This window comes from Bufo gargarizans, chromosome 4, assembly GCF_014858855.1.
Source record: "Bufo gargarizans isolate SCDJY-AF-19 chromosome 4, ASM1485885v1, whole genome shotgun sequence".
Classification (NCBI taxonomy): Eukaryota; Metazoa; Chordata; class Amphibia; order Anura; family Bufonidae; genus Bufo; species Bufo gargarizans.
In genome coordinates this window covers 386,231,775-386,241,537 of record NC_058083.1, presented here as the reverse complement: position 1 = coordinate 386,241,537, position 9,763 = coordinate 386,231,775, and the positions used below count along the sequence as shown (strand labels likewise).

General features: G+C 45.4%; 36 non-coding genes across 36 annotated transcripts; all 36 read left to right on the top strand.

Moving 5' to 3' along the window:
* The first annotated feature begins 18 nt into the window (after positions 1 to 18).
* On the top strand, positions 19 to 134 carry LOC122937111. Its single transcript, XR_006389528.1, has one exon. It is a non-coding gene; the product is annotated as a U5 spliceosomal RNA (small nuclear RNA).
* Positions 135 to 305: 171 nt separating this feature from the next.
* On the top strand, positions 306 to 421 carry LOC122937109. The gene has a single exon (XR_006389527.1). It is a non-coding gene; the product is annotated as a U5 spliceosomal RNA (small nuclear RNA).
* Positions 422 to 537: 116 nt separating this feature from the next.
* Positions 538 to 652, top strand: LOC122936716. Its single transcript, XR_006389232.1, has one exon. It is a non-coding gene; the product is annotated as a U5 spliceosomal RNA (small nuclear RNA).
* Positions 653 to 823: 171 nt separating this feature from the next.
* Positions 824 to 939, top strand: LOC122937108. Its single transcript, XR_006389526.1, has one exon. It is a non-coding gene; the product is annotated as a U5 spliceosomal RNA (small nuclear RNA).
* A 170-nt stretch (positions 940 to 1,109) lies between these two features.
* Positions 1,110 to 1,225, top strand: LOC122937106. Its single transcript, XR_006389525.1, has one exon. It is a non-coding gene; the product is annotated as a U5 spliceosomal RNA (small nuclear RNA).
* Positions 1,226 to 1,396: 171 nt separating this feature from the next.
* Positions 1,397 to 1,512, top strand: LOC122937105. Its single transcript, XR_006389524.1, has one exon. It is a non-coding gene; the product is annotated as a U5 spliceosomal RNA (small nuclear RNA).
* Positions 1,513 to 1,684: 172 nt separating this feature from the next.
* LOC122937104 lies at positions 1,685 to 1,800 on the top strand. The gene has a single exon (XR_006389523.1). It is a non-coding gene; the product is annotated as a U5 spliceosomal RNA (small nuclear RNA).
* A 116-nt stretch (positions 1,801 to 1,916) lies between these two features.
* Positions 1,917 to 2,032, top strand: LOC122937103. The gene has a single exon (XR_006389522.1). It is a non-coding gene; the product is annotated as a U5 spliceosomal RNA (small nuclear RNA).
* Positions 2,033 to 2,203: 171 nt separating this feature from the next.
* LOC122936745 lies at positions 2,204 to 2,317 on the top strand. Its single transcript, XR_006389259.1, has one exon. It is a non-coding gene; the product is annotated as a U5 spliceosomal RNA (small nuclear RNA).
* A 171-nt stretch (positions 2,318 to 2,488) lies between these two features.
* LOC122936546 lies at positions 2,489 to 2,603 on the top strand. The gene has a single exon (XR_006389068.1). It is a non-coding gene; the product is annotated as a U5 spliceosomal RNA (small nuclear RNA).
* Positions 2,604 to 2,774: 171 nt separating this feature from the next.
* LOC122937102 lies at positions 2,775 to 2,890 on the top strand. The gene has a single exon (XR_006389521.1). It is a non-coding gene; the product is annotated as a U5 spliceosomal RNA (small nuclear RNA).
* Positions 2,891 to 3,061: 171 nt separating this feature from the next.
* LOC122937101 lies at positions 3,062 to 3,177 on the top strand. The gene has a single exon (XR_006389520.1). It is a non-coding gene; the product is annotated as a U5 spliceosomal RNA (small nuclear RNA).
* A 171-nt stretch (positions 3,178 to 3,348) lies between these two features.
* On the top strand, positions 3,349 to 3,464 carry LOC122937100. Its single transcript, XR_006389519.1, has one exon. It is a non-coding gene; the product is annotated as a U5 spliceosomal RNA (small nuclear RNA).
* A 171-nt stretch (positions 3,465 to 3,635) lies between these two features.
* LOC122936536 lies at positions 3,636 to 3,751 on the top strand. Its single transcript, XR_006389059.1, has one exon. It is a non-coding gene; the product is annotated as a U5 spliceosomal RNA (small nuclear RNA).
* Positions 3,752 to 3,922: 171 nt separating this feature from the next.
* Positions 3,923 to 4,038, top strand: LOC122937099. The gene has a single exon (XR_006389518.1). It is a non-coding gene; the product is annotated as a U5 spliceosomal RNA (small nuclear RNA).
* Positions 4,039 to 4,209: 171 nt separating this feature from the next.
* On the top strand, positions 4,210 to 4,325 carry LOC122937098. The gene has a single exon (XR_006389517.1). It is a non-coding gene; the product is annotated as a U5 spliceosomal RNA (small nuclear RNA).
* A 116-nt stretch (positions 4,326 to 4,441) lies between these two features.
* LOC122936517 lies at positions 4,442 to 4,557 on the top strand. Its single transcript, XR_006389040.1, has one exon. It is a non-coding gene; the product is annotated as a U5 spliceosomal RNA (small nuclear RNA).
* A 172-nt stretch (positions 4,558 to 4,729) lies between these two features.
* On the top strand, positions 4,730 to 4,845 carry LOC122937097. Its single transcript, XR_006389516.1, has one exon. It is a non-coding gene; the product is annotated as a U5 spliceosomal RNA (small nuclear RNA).
* A 171-nt stretch (positions 4,846 to 5,016) lies between these two features.
* Positions 5,017 to 5,132, top strand: LOC122937096. The gene has a single exon (XR_006389515.1). It is a non-coding gene; the product is annotated as a U5 spliceosomal RNA (small nuclear RNA).
* A 171-nt stretch (positions 5,133 to 5,303) lies between these two features.
* On the top strand, positions 5,304 to 5,419 carry LOC122937095. Its single transcript, XR_006389514.1, has one exon. It is a non-coding gene; the product is annotated as a U5 spliceosomal RNA (small nuclear RNA).
* Positions 5,420 to 5,535: 116 nt separating this feature from the next.
* On the top strand, positions 5,536 to 5,651 carry LOC122936516. The gene has a single exon (XR_006389039.1). It is a non-coding gene; the product is annotated as a U5 spliceosomal RNA (small nuclear RNA).
* A 171-nt stretch (positions 5,652 to 5,822) lies between these two features.
* On the top strand, positions 5,823 to 5,937 carry LOC122936545. Its single transcript, XR_006389067.1, has one exon. It is a non-coding gene; the product is annotated as a U5 spliceosomal RNA (small nuclear RNA).
* A 171-nt stretch (positions 5,938 to 6,108) lies between these two features.
* Positions 6,109 to 6,224, top strand: LOC122937094. Its single transcript, XR_006389513.1, has one exon. It is a non-coding gene; the product is annotated as a U5 spliceosomal RNA (small nuclear RNA).
* A 171-nt stretch (positions 6,225 to 6,395) lies between these two features.
* Positions 6,396 to 6,511, top strand: LOC122937093. The gene has a single exon (XR_006389512.1). It is a non-coding gene; the product is annotated as a U5 spliceosomal RNA (small nuclear RNA).
* Positions 6,512 to 6,627: 116 nt separating this feature from the next.
* Positions 6,628 to 6,743, top strand: LOC122936515. Its single transcript, XR_006389038.1, has one exon. It is a non-coding gene; the product is annotated as a U5 spliceosomal RNA (small nuclear RNA).
* A 171-nt stretch (positions 6,744 to 6,914) lies between these two features.
* LOC122937092 lies at positions 6,915 to 7,030 on the top strand. The gene has a single exon (XR_006389511.1). It is a non-coding gene; the product is annotated as a U5 spliceosomal RNA (small nuclear RNA).
* A 116-nt stretch (positions 7,031 to 7,146) lies between these two features.
* Positions 7,147 to 7,262, top strand: LOC122937090. The gene has a single exon (XR_006389510.1). It is a non-coding gene; the product is annotated as a U5 spliceosomal RNA (small nuclear RNA).
* Positions 7,263 to 7,433: 171 nt separating this feature from the next.
* Positions 7,434 to 7,549, top strand: LOC122937089. Its single transcript, XR_006389509.1, has one exon. It is a non-coding gene; the product is annotated as a U5 spliceosomal RNA (small nuclear RNA).
* Positions 7,550 to 7,720: 171 nt separating this feature from the next.
* LOC122937088 lies at positions 7,721 to 7,836 on the top strand. Its single transcript, XR_006389508.1, has one exon. It is a non-coding gene; the product is annotated as a U5 spliceosomal RNA (small nuclear RNA).
* Positions 7,837 to 7,952: 116 nt separating this feature from the next.
* LOC122936514 lies at positions 7,953 to 8,068 on the top strand. The gene has a single exon (XR_006389037.1). It is a non-coding gene; the product is annotated as a U5 spliceosomal RNA (small nuclear RNA).
* Positions 8,069 to 8,240: 172 nt separating this feature from the next.
* LOC122936543 lies at positions 8,241 to 8,355 on the top strand. The gene has a single exon (XR_006389066.1). It is a non-coding gene; the product is annotated as a U5 spliceosomal RNA (small nuclear RNA).
* A 116-nt stretch (positions 8,356 to 8,471) lies between these two features.
* LOC122936705 lies at positions 8,472 to 8,586 on the top strand. Its single transcript, XR_006389221.1, has one exon. It is a non-coding gene; the product is annotated as a U5 spliceosomal RNA (small nuclear RNA).
* Positions 8,587 to 8,757: 171 nt separating this feature from the next.
* Positions 8,758 to 8,873, top strand: LOC122937087. Its single transcript, XR_006389507.1, has one exon. It is a non-coding gene; the product is annotated as a U5 spliceosomal RNA (small nuclear RNA).
* A 171-nt stretch (positions 8,874 to 9,044) lies between these two features.
* LOC122937086 lies at positions 9,045 to 9,160 on the top strand. The gene has a single exon (XR_006389506.1). It is a non-coding gene; the product is annotated as a U5 spliceosomal RNA (small nuclear RNA).
* Positions 9,161 to 9,331: 171 nt separating this feature from the next.
* On the top strand, positions 9,332 to 9,447 carry LOC122937085. Its single transcript, XR_006389505.1, has one exon. It is a non-coding gene; the product is annotated as a U5 spliceosomal RNA (small nuclear RNA).
* Positions 9,448 to 9,618: 171 nt separating this feature from the next.
* Positions 9,619 to 9,734, top strand: LOC122937084. The gene has a single exon (XR_006389504.1). It is a non-coding gene; the product is annotated as a U5 spliceosomal RNA (small nuclear RNA).
* Positions 9,735 to 9,763: the final 29 nt, after the last annotated feature.

The following is a 9,763-nucleotide window of genomic DNA, read 5'->3' as shown; positions in this document are numbered from 1 at the left end:
GAAGCCCTTGCCCGATGTATACTCTGGTTTCTCTTCAGAACGTATAAATCTTTCGCCTTTTACTAAAGATTTCCGTGGAGAGGAGCAAAACTGAGTTTTTTGGCAATTTTTGCATGCTCCAGCTTGCTGGGGCTTCCTTGTTCAGGTTGAAAAACAGAATGTTCTTCTCTAGCTCTTGCAGGATTTTTAGTGGCCTCATTTGCATGTCTAGACCATGGACAGCCTACTCCTCCCAGGTGGTCTCCTTGATCCAATTGAGGTCCGAGGAGATGGCACCAAGAACCCAGGAAGCCCTTGCCCGATGTATACTCTGGTTTCTCTTCAGAACGTATAAATCTTTCGCCTTTTACTAAAGATTTCCGTGGAGAGGAGCAAAACTGAGTTTTTTGGCAATTTTTGCATGCTCCAGCTTGCTGGGGCTTCCTTGTTAAGGTTGAAAAACAGAATGTTTGTCTCTGGCTCTTGCAGGATTTTTAGTGGCCTCATTTGCATGTCTAGAACATAGCACCAAGAACCCAGGAAGCCCTTGCCCGATGTATACTCTGGTTTCTCTTCAGAACGTAAAATCTTTCGCCTTTTACTAAAGATTTCCGTGGAGAGGAGCAAAACTGAGTTTTTTGGCAATTTTTGCATGCTCCAGCTTGCTGGGGCTTCCTTGTTCAGGTTGAAAAACAGAATGTTCTTCTCTAGCTCTTGCAGGCTTTTTAGTGGCCTCATTTGCATGTCTAGAACATGGACAGCCTACTCCTCCCAGTTGGTCTCCTTGATCCAATTGAGGTCCGAGGAGATGATACCAAGAACCCAGGAAGCCCTTGCCCGATGTATACTCTGGTTTCTCTTCAGAACGTATAAATCTTTCGCCTTTTACTAAAGATTTCCGTGGAGAGGAGCAAAACTGAGTTTTTTGGCAATTTTTGCATGCTCCAGCTTGCTGGGGCTTCCTTGTTCAGGTTGAAAAACAGAATGTTTGTCTCTAGCTCTTGCAGGATTTTTAGTGGCCTCATTTGCATGTCTAGAACATGGACAGCCTACTCCTCCAGGTGGTCTCCTTGATCCAATTGAGGTCCGAGGAGATGGCACCAAGAACCCAGGAAGCCCTTGCCCGATGTATACTCTGGTTTCTCTTCAGAACGTATAAATCTTTCGCCTTTTACTAAAGATTTCCGTGGAGAGGAGCAAAACTGAGTTTTTTGGCAATTTTTGCATGCTCCAGCTTGCTGGGGCTTCCTTGTTCAGGTTGAAAAACAGAATGTTCTTCTCTAGCTCTTGCAGGCTTTTTAGTGGCCTCATTTGCATGTCTAGAACATGGACAGCCTACTCCTCCCAGGTGGTCTCCTTGATCCAATTGAGGTCCGAGGAGATGGCACCAAGAACCCAGGAAGCCCTTGCCCGATGTATACTCTGGTTTCTCTTCAGAACGTATAAATCTTTCGCCTTTTACTAAAGATTTCCGTGGAGAGGAGCAAAACTGAGTTTTTTGGCAATTTTTGCATGCTCCAGCTTGCTGGGGCTTCCTTGTTCAGGTTGAAAAACAGAATGTTCTTCTCTAGCTCTTGCAGGATTTTTAGTGGCCTCATTTGCATGTCTAGAACATGGACAGCCTACTCCTCCCAGGTGGTCTTCCTTGTGCCAATTGAGGTCCGAGGAGATGGTACCAAGAACCCAGGAAGCCCTTGCCCGATGTATACTCTGGTTTCTCTTCAGAACGTATAAATCTTTCGCCTTTTACTAAAGATTTCCGTGGAGAGGAGCAAAACTGAGTTTTTTGGCAATTTTTGCATGCTCCAGCTTGCTGGGGCTTCCTTGTTAAGGTTGAAAAACAGAATGTTTGTCTCTGGCTCTTGCAGGATTTTTAGTGGCCTCATTTGCATGTCTAGAACATAGCACCAAGAACCCAGGAAGCCCTTGCCCGATGTATACTCTGGTTTCTCTTCAGAACGTATAAATCTTTCGCCTTTTACTAAAGATTTCCGTGGAGAGGAGCAAAACTGAGTTTTTTGGCAATTTTTGCATGCTCCAGCTTGCTGGGGCTTCCTTGTTCAGGTTGAAAAACAGAATGTTCTTCTCTAGCTCTTGCAGGCTTTTTAGTGGCCTCATTTGCATGTCTAGAACATGGACAGCCTACTCCTCCCAGGTGGTCTCCTTGATCCAATTGAGGTCCGAGGAGATGGCACCAAGAACCCAGGAAGCCCTTGCCCGATGTATACTCTGGTTTCTCTTCAGAACGTATAAATCTTTCGCCTTTTACTAAAGATTTCCGTGGAGAGGAGCAAAACTGAGTTTTTGGCAATTTTGCATGCTCCAGCTTGCTGGGGCTTCCTTGTTCAGGTTGAAAAACAGAATGTTCTTCTCTAGCTCTTGCAGGATTTTTAGTGGCCTCATTTGCATGTCTAGAACATGGACAGCCTACTCCTCCCAGGTGGTCTCCTTGATCCAATTGAGGTCCGAGGAGATGGCACCAAGAACCCAGGAAGCCCTTGCCCGATGTATACTCTGGTTTCTCTTCAGAACGTATAAATCTTTCGCCTTTTACTAAAGATTTCCGTGGAGAGGAGCAAAACTGAGTTTTTGGCAATTTTTGCATGCTCCAGCTTGCTGGGGCTTCCTTGTTCAGGTTGAAAAACAGAATGTTCTTCTCTAGCTCTTGCAGGATTTTTAGTGGCCTCATTTGCATGTCTAGACCATGGACAGCCTACTCCTCCCAGGTGGTCTCCTTGATCCAATTGAGGTCCGAGGAGATGGCACCAAGAACCCAGGAAGCCCTTGCCCGATGTATACTCTGGTTTCTCTTCAGAACGTATAAATCTTTCGCCTTTTACTAAAGATTTCCGTGGAGAGGAGCAAAACTGAGTTTTTTGGCAATTTTTGCATGCTCCAGCTTGCTGGGGCTTCCTTGTTCAGGTTGAAAAACAGAATGTTCTTCTCTAGCTCTTGCAGGATTTTTAGTGGCCTCATTTGCATGTCTAGAACATGGACAGCCTACTCCTTCCAGGTGGTCTCCTTGATCCAATTGAGGTCCGAGGAGATGGCACCAAGAACCCAGGAAGCCCTTGCCCGATGTATACTCTGGTTTCTCTTCAGAACGTATAAATCTTTCGCCTTTTACTAAAGATTTCCGTGGAGAGGAGCAAAACTGAGTTTTTTGGCAATTTTTGCATGCTCCAGCTTGCTGGGGCTTCCTTGTTCAGGTTGAAAAACAGAATGTTCTTCTCTAGCTCTTGCAGGCTTTTTAGTGGCCTCATTTGCATGTCTAGACCATGGACAGCCTACTCCTCCCAGGTGGTCTCCTTGATCCAATTGAGGTCCGAGGAGATGGCACCAAGAACCCAGGAAGCCCTTGCCCGATGTATACTCTGGTTTCTCTTCAGAACGTATAAATCTTTCGCCTTTTACTAAAGATTTCCGTGGAGAGGAGCAAAACTGAGTTTTTTGGCAATTTTTGCATGCTCCAGCTTGCTGGGGCTTCCTTGTTCAGGTTGAAAAACAGAATGTTCTTCTCTAGCTCTTGCAGGATTTTTAGTGGCCTCATTTGCATGTCTAGAACATGGACAGCCTACTCCTCCCAGGTGGTCTCCTTGATCCAATTGAGGTCCGAGGAGATGGCACCAAGAACCCAGGAAGCCCTTGCCCGATGTATACTCTGGTTTCTCTTCAGAACGTATAAATCTTTCGCCTTTTACTAAAGATTTCCGTGGAGAGGAGCAAAGCTGAGTTTTTTGGCAATTTTTGCATGCTCCAGCTTGCTGGGGCTTCCTTGTTCAGGTTGAAAAACAGAATGTTCTTCTCTAGCTCTTGCAGGATTTTTAGTGGCCTCATTTGCATGTCTAGAACATGGACAGCCTACTCCTCCCAGGTGGTCTCCTTGATCCAATTGAGGTCCGAGGAGATGGCACCAAGAACCCAGGAAGCCCTTGCCCGATGTATACTCTGGTTTCTCTTCAGAACGTATAAATCTTTCGCCTTTTACTAAAGATTTCCGTGGAGAGGAGCAAAACTGAGTTTTTTGGCAATTTTTGCATGCTCCAGCTTGCTGGGGCTTCCTTGTTCAGGTTGAAAAACAGAATGTTCTTCTCTAGCTCTTGCAGGATTTTTAGTGGCCTCATTTGCATGTCTAGACCATGGACAGCCTACTCCTCCCAGGTGGTCTCCTTGATCCAATTGAGGTCCGAGGAGATGGCACCAAGAACCCAGGAAGCCCTTGCCCGATGTATACTCTGGTTTCTCTTCAGAACGTATAAATCTTTCGCCTTTTACTAAAGATTTCCGTGGAGAGGAGCAAAACTGAGTTTTTTGGCAATTTTTGCATGCTCCAGCTTGCTGGGGCTTCCTTGTTAAGGTTGAAAAACAGAATGTTTGTCTCTGGCTCTTGCAGGATTTTTAGTGGCCTCATTTGCATGTCTAGAACATAGCACCAAGAACCCAGGAAGCCCTTGCCCGATGTATACTCTGGTTTCTCTTCAGAACGTAAAAATCTTTCGCCTTTTACTAAAGATTTCCGTGGAGAGGAGCAAAACTGAGTTTTTTGGCAATTTTTGCATGCTCCAGCTTGCTGGGGCTTCCTTGTTCAGGTTGAAAAACAGAATGTTCTTCTCTAGCTCTTGCAGGCTTTTTAGTGGCCTCATTTGCATGTCTAGAACATGGACAGCCTACTCCTCCCAGGTGGTCTCCTTGATGCCAATTGAGGTCCGAGGAGATGGCACCAAGAACCCAGGAAGCCCTTGCCCGATGTATACTCTGGTTTCTCTTCAGAACGTATAAATCTTTCGCCTTTTACTAAAGATTTCCGTGGAGAGGAGCAAAACTGAGTTTTTTGGCAATTTTTGCATGCTCCAGCTTGCTGGGGCTTCCTTGTTCAGGTTGAAAAACAGAATGTTCTTCTCTAGCTCTTGCAGGATTTTTAGTGGCCTCATTTGCATGTCTAGAACATGGACAGCCTACTCCTTCCAGGTGGTCTCCTTGATCCAATTGAGGTCCGAGGAGATGGCACCAAGAACCCAGGAAGCCCTTGCCCGATGTATACTCTGGTTTCTCTTCAGAACGTATAAATCTTTCGCCTTTTACTAAAGATTTCCGTGGAGAGGAGCAAAACTGAGTTTTTTGGCAATTTTTGCATGCTCCAGCTTGCTGGGGCTTCCTTGTTCAGGTTGAAAAACAGAATGTTCTTCTCTAGCTCTTGCAGGCTTTTTAGTGGCCTCATTTGCATGTCTAGAACATGGACAGCCTACTCCTCCCAGGTGGTTTCCTTGATCCAATTGAGGTCCGAGGAGATGGCACCAAGAACCCAGGAAGCCCTTGCCCGATGTATACTCTGGTTTCTCTTCAGAACGTATAAATCTTTCGCCTTTTACTAAAGATTTCCGTGGAGAGGAGCAAAACTGAGTTTTTTGGCAATTTTTGCATGCTCCAGCTTGCTGGGGCTTCCTTGTTAAGGTTGAAAAACAGAATGTTTGTCTCTGGCTCTTGCAGGATTTTTAGTGGCCTCATTTGCATGTCTAGAACATAGCACCAAGAACCCAGGAAGCCCTTGCCCGATGTATACTCTGGTTTCTCTTCAGAACGTAAAAATCTTTCGCCTTTTACTAAAGATTTCCGTGGAGAGGAGCAAAACTGAGTTTTTTGGCAATTTTTGCATGCTCCAGCTTGCTGGGGCTTCCTTGTTCAGGTTGAAAAACAGAATGTTCTTCTCTAGCTCTTGCAGGATTTTTAGTGGCCTCATTTGCATGTCTAGACCATGGACAGCCTACTCCTCCCAGGTGGTCTCCTTGATCCAATTGAGGTCCGAGGAGATGGCACCAAGAACCCAGGAAGCCCTTGCCCGATGTATACTCTGGTTTCTCTTCAGAACGTATAAATCTTTCGCCTTTTACTAAAGATTTCCGTGGAGAGGAGCAAAACTGAGTTTTTGGCAATTTTTGCATGCTCCAGCTTGCTGGGGCTTCCTTGTTCAGGTTGAAAAACAGAATGTTCTTCTCTAGCTCTTGCAGGATTTTTAGTGGCCTCATTTGCATGTCTAGAACATGGACAGCCTACTCCTCCCAGGTGGTCTCCTTGATCCAATTGAGGTCCGAGGAGATGGCACCAAGAACCCAGGAAGCCCTTGCCCGATGTATACTCTGGTTTCTCTTCAGAACGTATAAATCTTTCGCCTTTTACTAAAGATTTCCGTGGAGAGGAGCAAAACTGAGTTTTTTGGCAATTTTTGCATGCTCCAGCTTGCTGGGGCTTCCTTGTTCAGGTTGAAAAACAGAATGTTCTTCTCTATCTCTTGCAGGCTTTTTAGTGGCCTCATTTGCATGTCTAGAACATGGACAGCCTACTCCTCCCAGGTGGTTTCCTTGATCCAATTGAGGTCCGAGGAGATGGCACCAAGAACCCAGGAAGCCCTTGCCCGATGTATACTCTGGTTTCTCTTCAGAACGTATAAATCTTTCGCCTTTTACTAAAGATTTCCGTGGAGAGGAGCAAAACTGAGTTTTTTGGCAATTTTTGCATGCTCCAGCTTGCTGGGGCTTCCTTGTTAAGGTTGAAAAACAGAATGTTTGTCTCTGGCTCTTGCAGGATTTTTAGTGGCCTCATTTGCATGTCTAGAACATAGCACCAAGAACCCAGGAAGCCCTTGCCCGATGTATACTCTGGTTTCTCTTCAGAACGTAAAAATCTTTCGCCTTTTACTAAAGATTTCCGTGGAGAGGAGCAAAACTGAGTTTTTTGGCAATTTTTGCATGCTCCAGCTTGCTGGGGCTTCCTTGTTCAGGTTGAAAAACAGAATGTTCTTCTCTAGCTCTTGCAGGCTTTTTAGTGGCCTCATTTGCATGTCTAGAACATGGACAGCCTACTCCTCCCAGGTGGTTTCCTTGTGCCAATTGAGGTCCGAGGAGATGATACCAAGAACCCAGGAAGCCCTTGCCCGATGTATACTCTGGTTTCTCTTCAGAACGTATAAATCTTTCGCCTTTTACTAAAGATTTCCGTGGAGAGGAGCAAAACTGAGTTTTTTGGCAATTTTTGCATGCTCCAGCTTGCTGGGGCTTCCTTGTTAAGGTTGAAAAACAGAATGTTTGTCTCTGGCTCTTGCAGGATTTTTAGTGGCCTCATTTGCATGTCTAGAACATAGCACCAAGAACCCAGGAAGCCCTTGCCCGATGTATACTCTGGTTTCTCTTCAGAACGTATAAATCTTTCGCCTTTTACTAAAGATTTCCGTGGAGAGGAGCAAAACTGAGTTTTTTGGCAATTTTTGCATGCTCCAGCTTGCTGGGGCTTCCTTGTTCAGGTTGAAAAACAGAATGTTCTTCTCTAGCTCTTGCAGGATTTTTAGTGGCCTCATTTGCATGTCTAGACCATGGACAGCCTACTCCTCCCAGGTGGTCTCCTTGATCCAATTGAGGTCCGAGGAGATGGCACCAAGAACCCAGGAAGCCCTTGCCCGATGTATACTCTGGTTTCTCTTCAGAACGTATAAATCTTTCGCCTTTTACTAAAGATTTCCGTGGAGAGGAGCAAAACTGAGTTTTTTGGCAATTTTTGCATGCTCCAGCTTGCTGGGGCTTCCTTGTTCAGGTTGAAAAACAGAATGTTCTTCTCTAGCTCTTGCAGGCTTTTTAGTGGCCTCATTTGCATGTCTAGAACATGGACAGCCTACTCCTCCCAGGTGGTCTCCTTGATCCAATTGAGGTCCGAGGAGATGGCACCAAGAACCCAGGAAGCCCTTGCCCGATGTATACTCTGGTTTCTCTTCAGAACGTATAAATCTTTCGCCTTTTACTAAAGATTTCCGTGGAGAGGAGCAAAACTGAGTTTTTTGGCAATTTTTGCATGCTCCAGCTTGCTGGGGCTTCCTTGTTAAGGTTGAAAAACAGAATGTTTGTCTCTGGCTCTTGCAGGATTTTTAGTGGCCTCATTTGCATGTCTAGAACATAGCACCAAGAACCCAGGAAGCCCTTGCCCGATGTATACTCTGGTTTCTCTTCAGAACGTAAAAATCTTTCGCCTTTTACTAAAGATTTCCGTGGAGAGGAGCAAAACTGAGTTTTTTGGCAATTTTTGCATGCTCCAGCTTGCTGGGGCTTCCTTGTTCAGGTTGAAAAACAGAATGTTCTTCTCTAGCTCTTGCAGGCTTTTTAGTGGCCTCATTTGCATGTCTAGAACATGGACAGCCTACTCCTCCCAGGTGGTTTCCTTGTGCCAATTGAGGTCCGAGGAGATGGATACCAAGAACCCAGGAAGCCCTTGCCCGATGTATACTCTGGTTTCTCTTCAGAACGTATAAATCTTTCGCCTTTTACTAAAGATTTCCGTGGAGAGGAGCAAAACTGAGTTTTTGGCAATTTTTGCATGCTCCAGCTTGCTGGGGCTTCCTTGTTAAGGTTGAAAAACAGAATGTTTGTCTCTGGCTCTTGCAGGATTTTTAGTGGCCTCATTTGCATGTCTAGAACATAGCACCAAGAACCCAGGAAGCCCTTGCCCGATGTATACTCTGGTTTCTCTTCAGAACGTAAAAATCTTTCGCCTTTTACTAAAGATTTCCGTGGAGAGGAGCAAAACTGAGTTTTTTGGCAATTTTTGCATGCTCAGCTTGCTGGGGCTTCCTTGTTCAGGTTGAAAAACAGAATGTTTGTCTCTAGCTCTTGCAGGATTTTTAGTGGCCTCATTTGCATGTCTAGAACATGGACAGCCTACTCCTCCCAGGTGGTCTCCTTGATCCAATTGAGGTCCGAGGAGATGGCACCAAGAACCCAGGAAGCCCTTGCCCGATGTATACTCTGGTTTCTCTTCAGAACGTATAAATCTTTCGCCTTTTACTAAAGATTTCCGTGGAGAGGAGCAAAACTGAGTTTTTTGGCAATTTTTGCATGCTCCAGCTTGCTGGGGCTTCCTTGTTCAGGTTGAAAAACAGAATGTTCTTCTCTAGCTCTTGCAGGATTTTTAGTGGCCTCATTTGCATGTCTAGAACATGGACAGCCTACTCCTTCCAGGTGGTCTCCTTGTGCAAATTGAGGTCCGAGGAGATGGCACCAAGAACCCAGGAAGCCCTTGCCCGATGTATACTCTGGTTTCTCTTCAGAACGTATAAATCTTTCGCCTTTTACTAAAGATTTCCGTGGAGAGGAGCAAAACTGAGTTTTTTGGCAATTTTTGCATGCTCCAGCTTGCTGGGGCTTCCTTGTTCAGGTTGAAAAACAGAATGTTTGTCTCTAGCTCTTGCAGGATTTTTAGTGGCCTCATTTGCATGTCTAGAACATGGACAGCCTACTCCTTCCAGGTGGTCTCCTTGATCCAATTGAGGTCCGAGGAGATGGCACCAAGAACCCAGGAAGCCCTTGCCCGATGTATACTCTGGTTTCTCTTCAGAACGTATAAATCTTTCGCCTTTTACTAAAGATTTCCGTGGAGAGGAGCAAAACTGAGTTTTTTGGCAATTTTTGCATGCTCCAGCTTGCTGGGGCTTCCTTGTTCAGGTTGAAAAACAGAATGTTCTTCTCTAGCTCTTGCAGGCTTTTTAGTGGCCTCATTTGCATGTCTAGAACATGGACAGCCTACTCCTCCCAGGTGGTCTCCTTGATCCAATTGAGGTCCGAGGAGATGGCACCAAGAACCCAGGAAGCCCTTGCCCGATGTATACTCTGGTTTCTCTTCAGAACGTATAAATCTTTCGCCTTTTACTAAAGATTTCCGTGGAGAGGAGCAAAACTGAGTTTTTTGGCAATTTTTGCATGCTCCAGCTTGCTGGGGCTTCCTTGTTAAGGTTGAAAAACAGAATGTT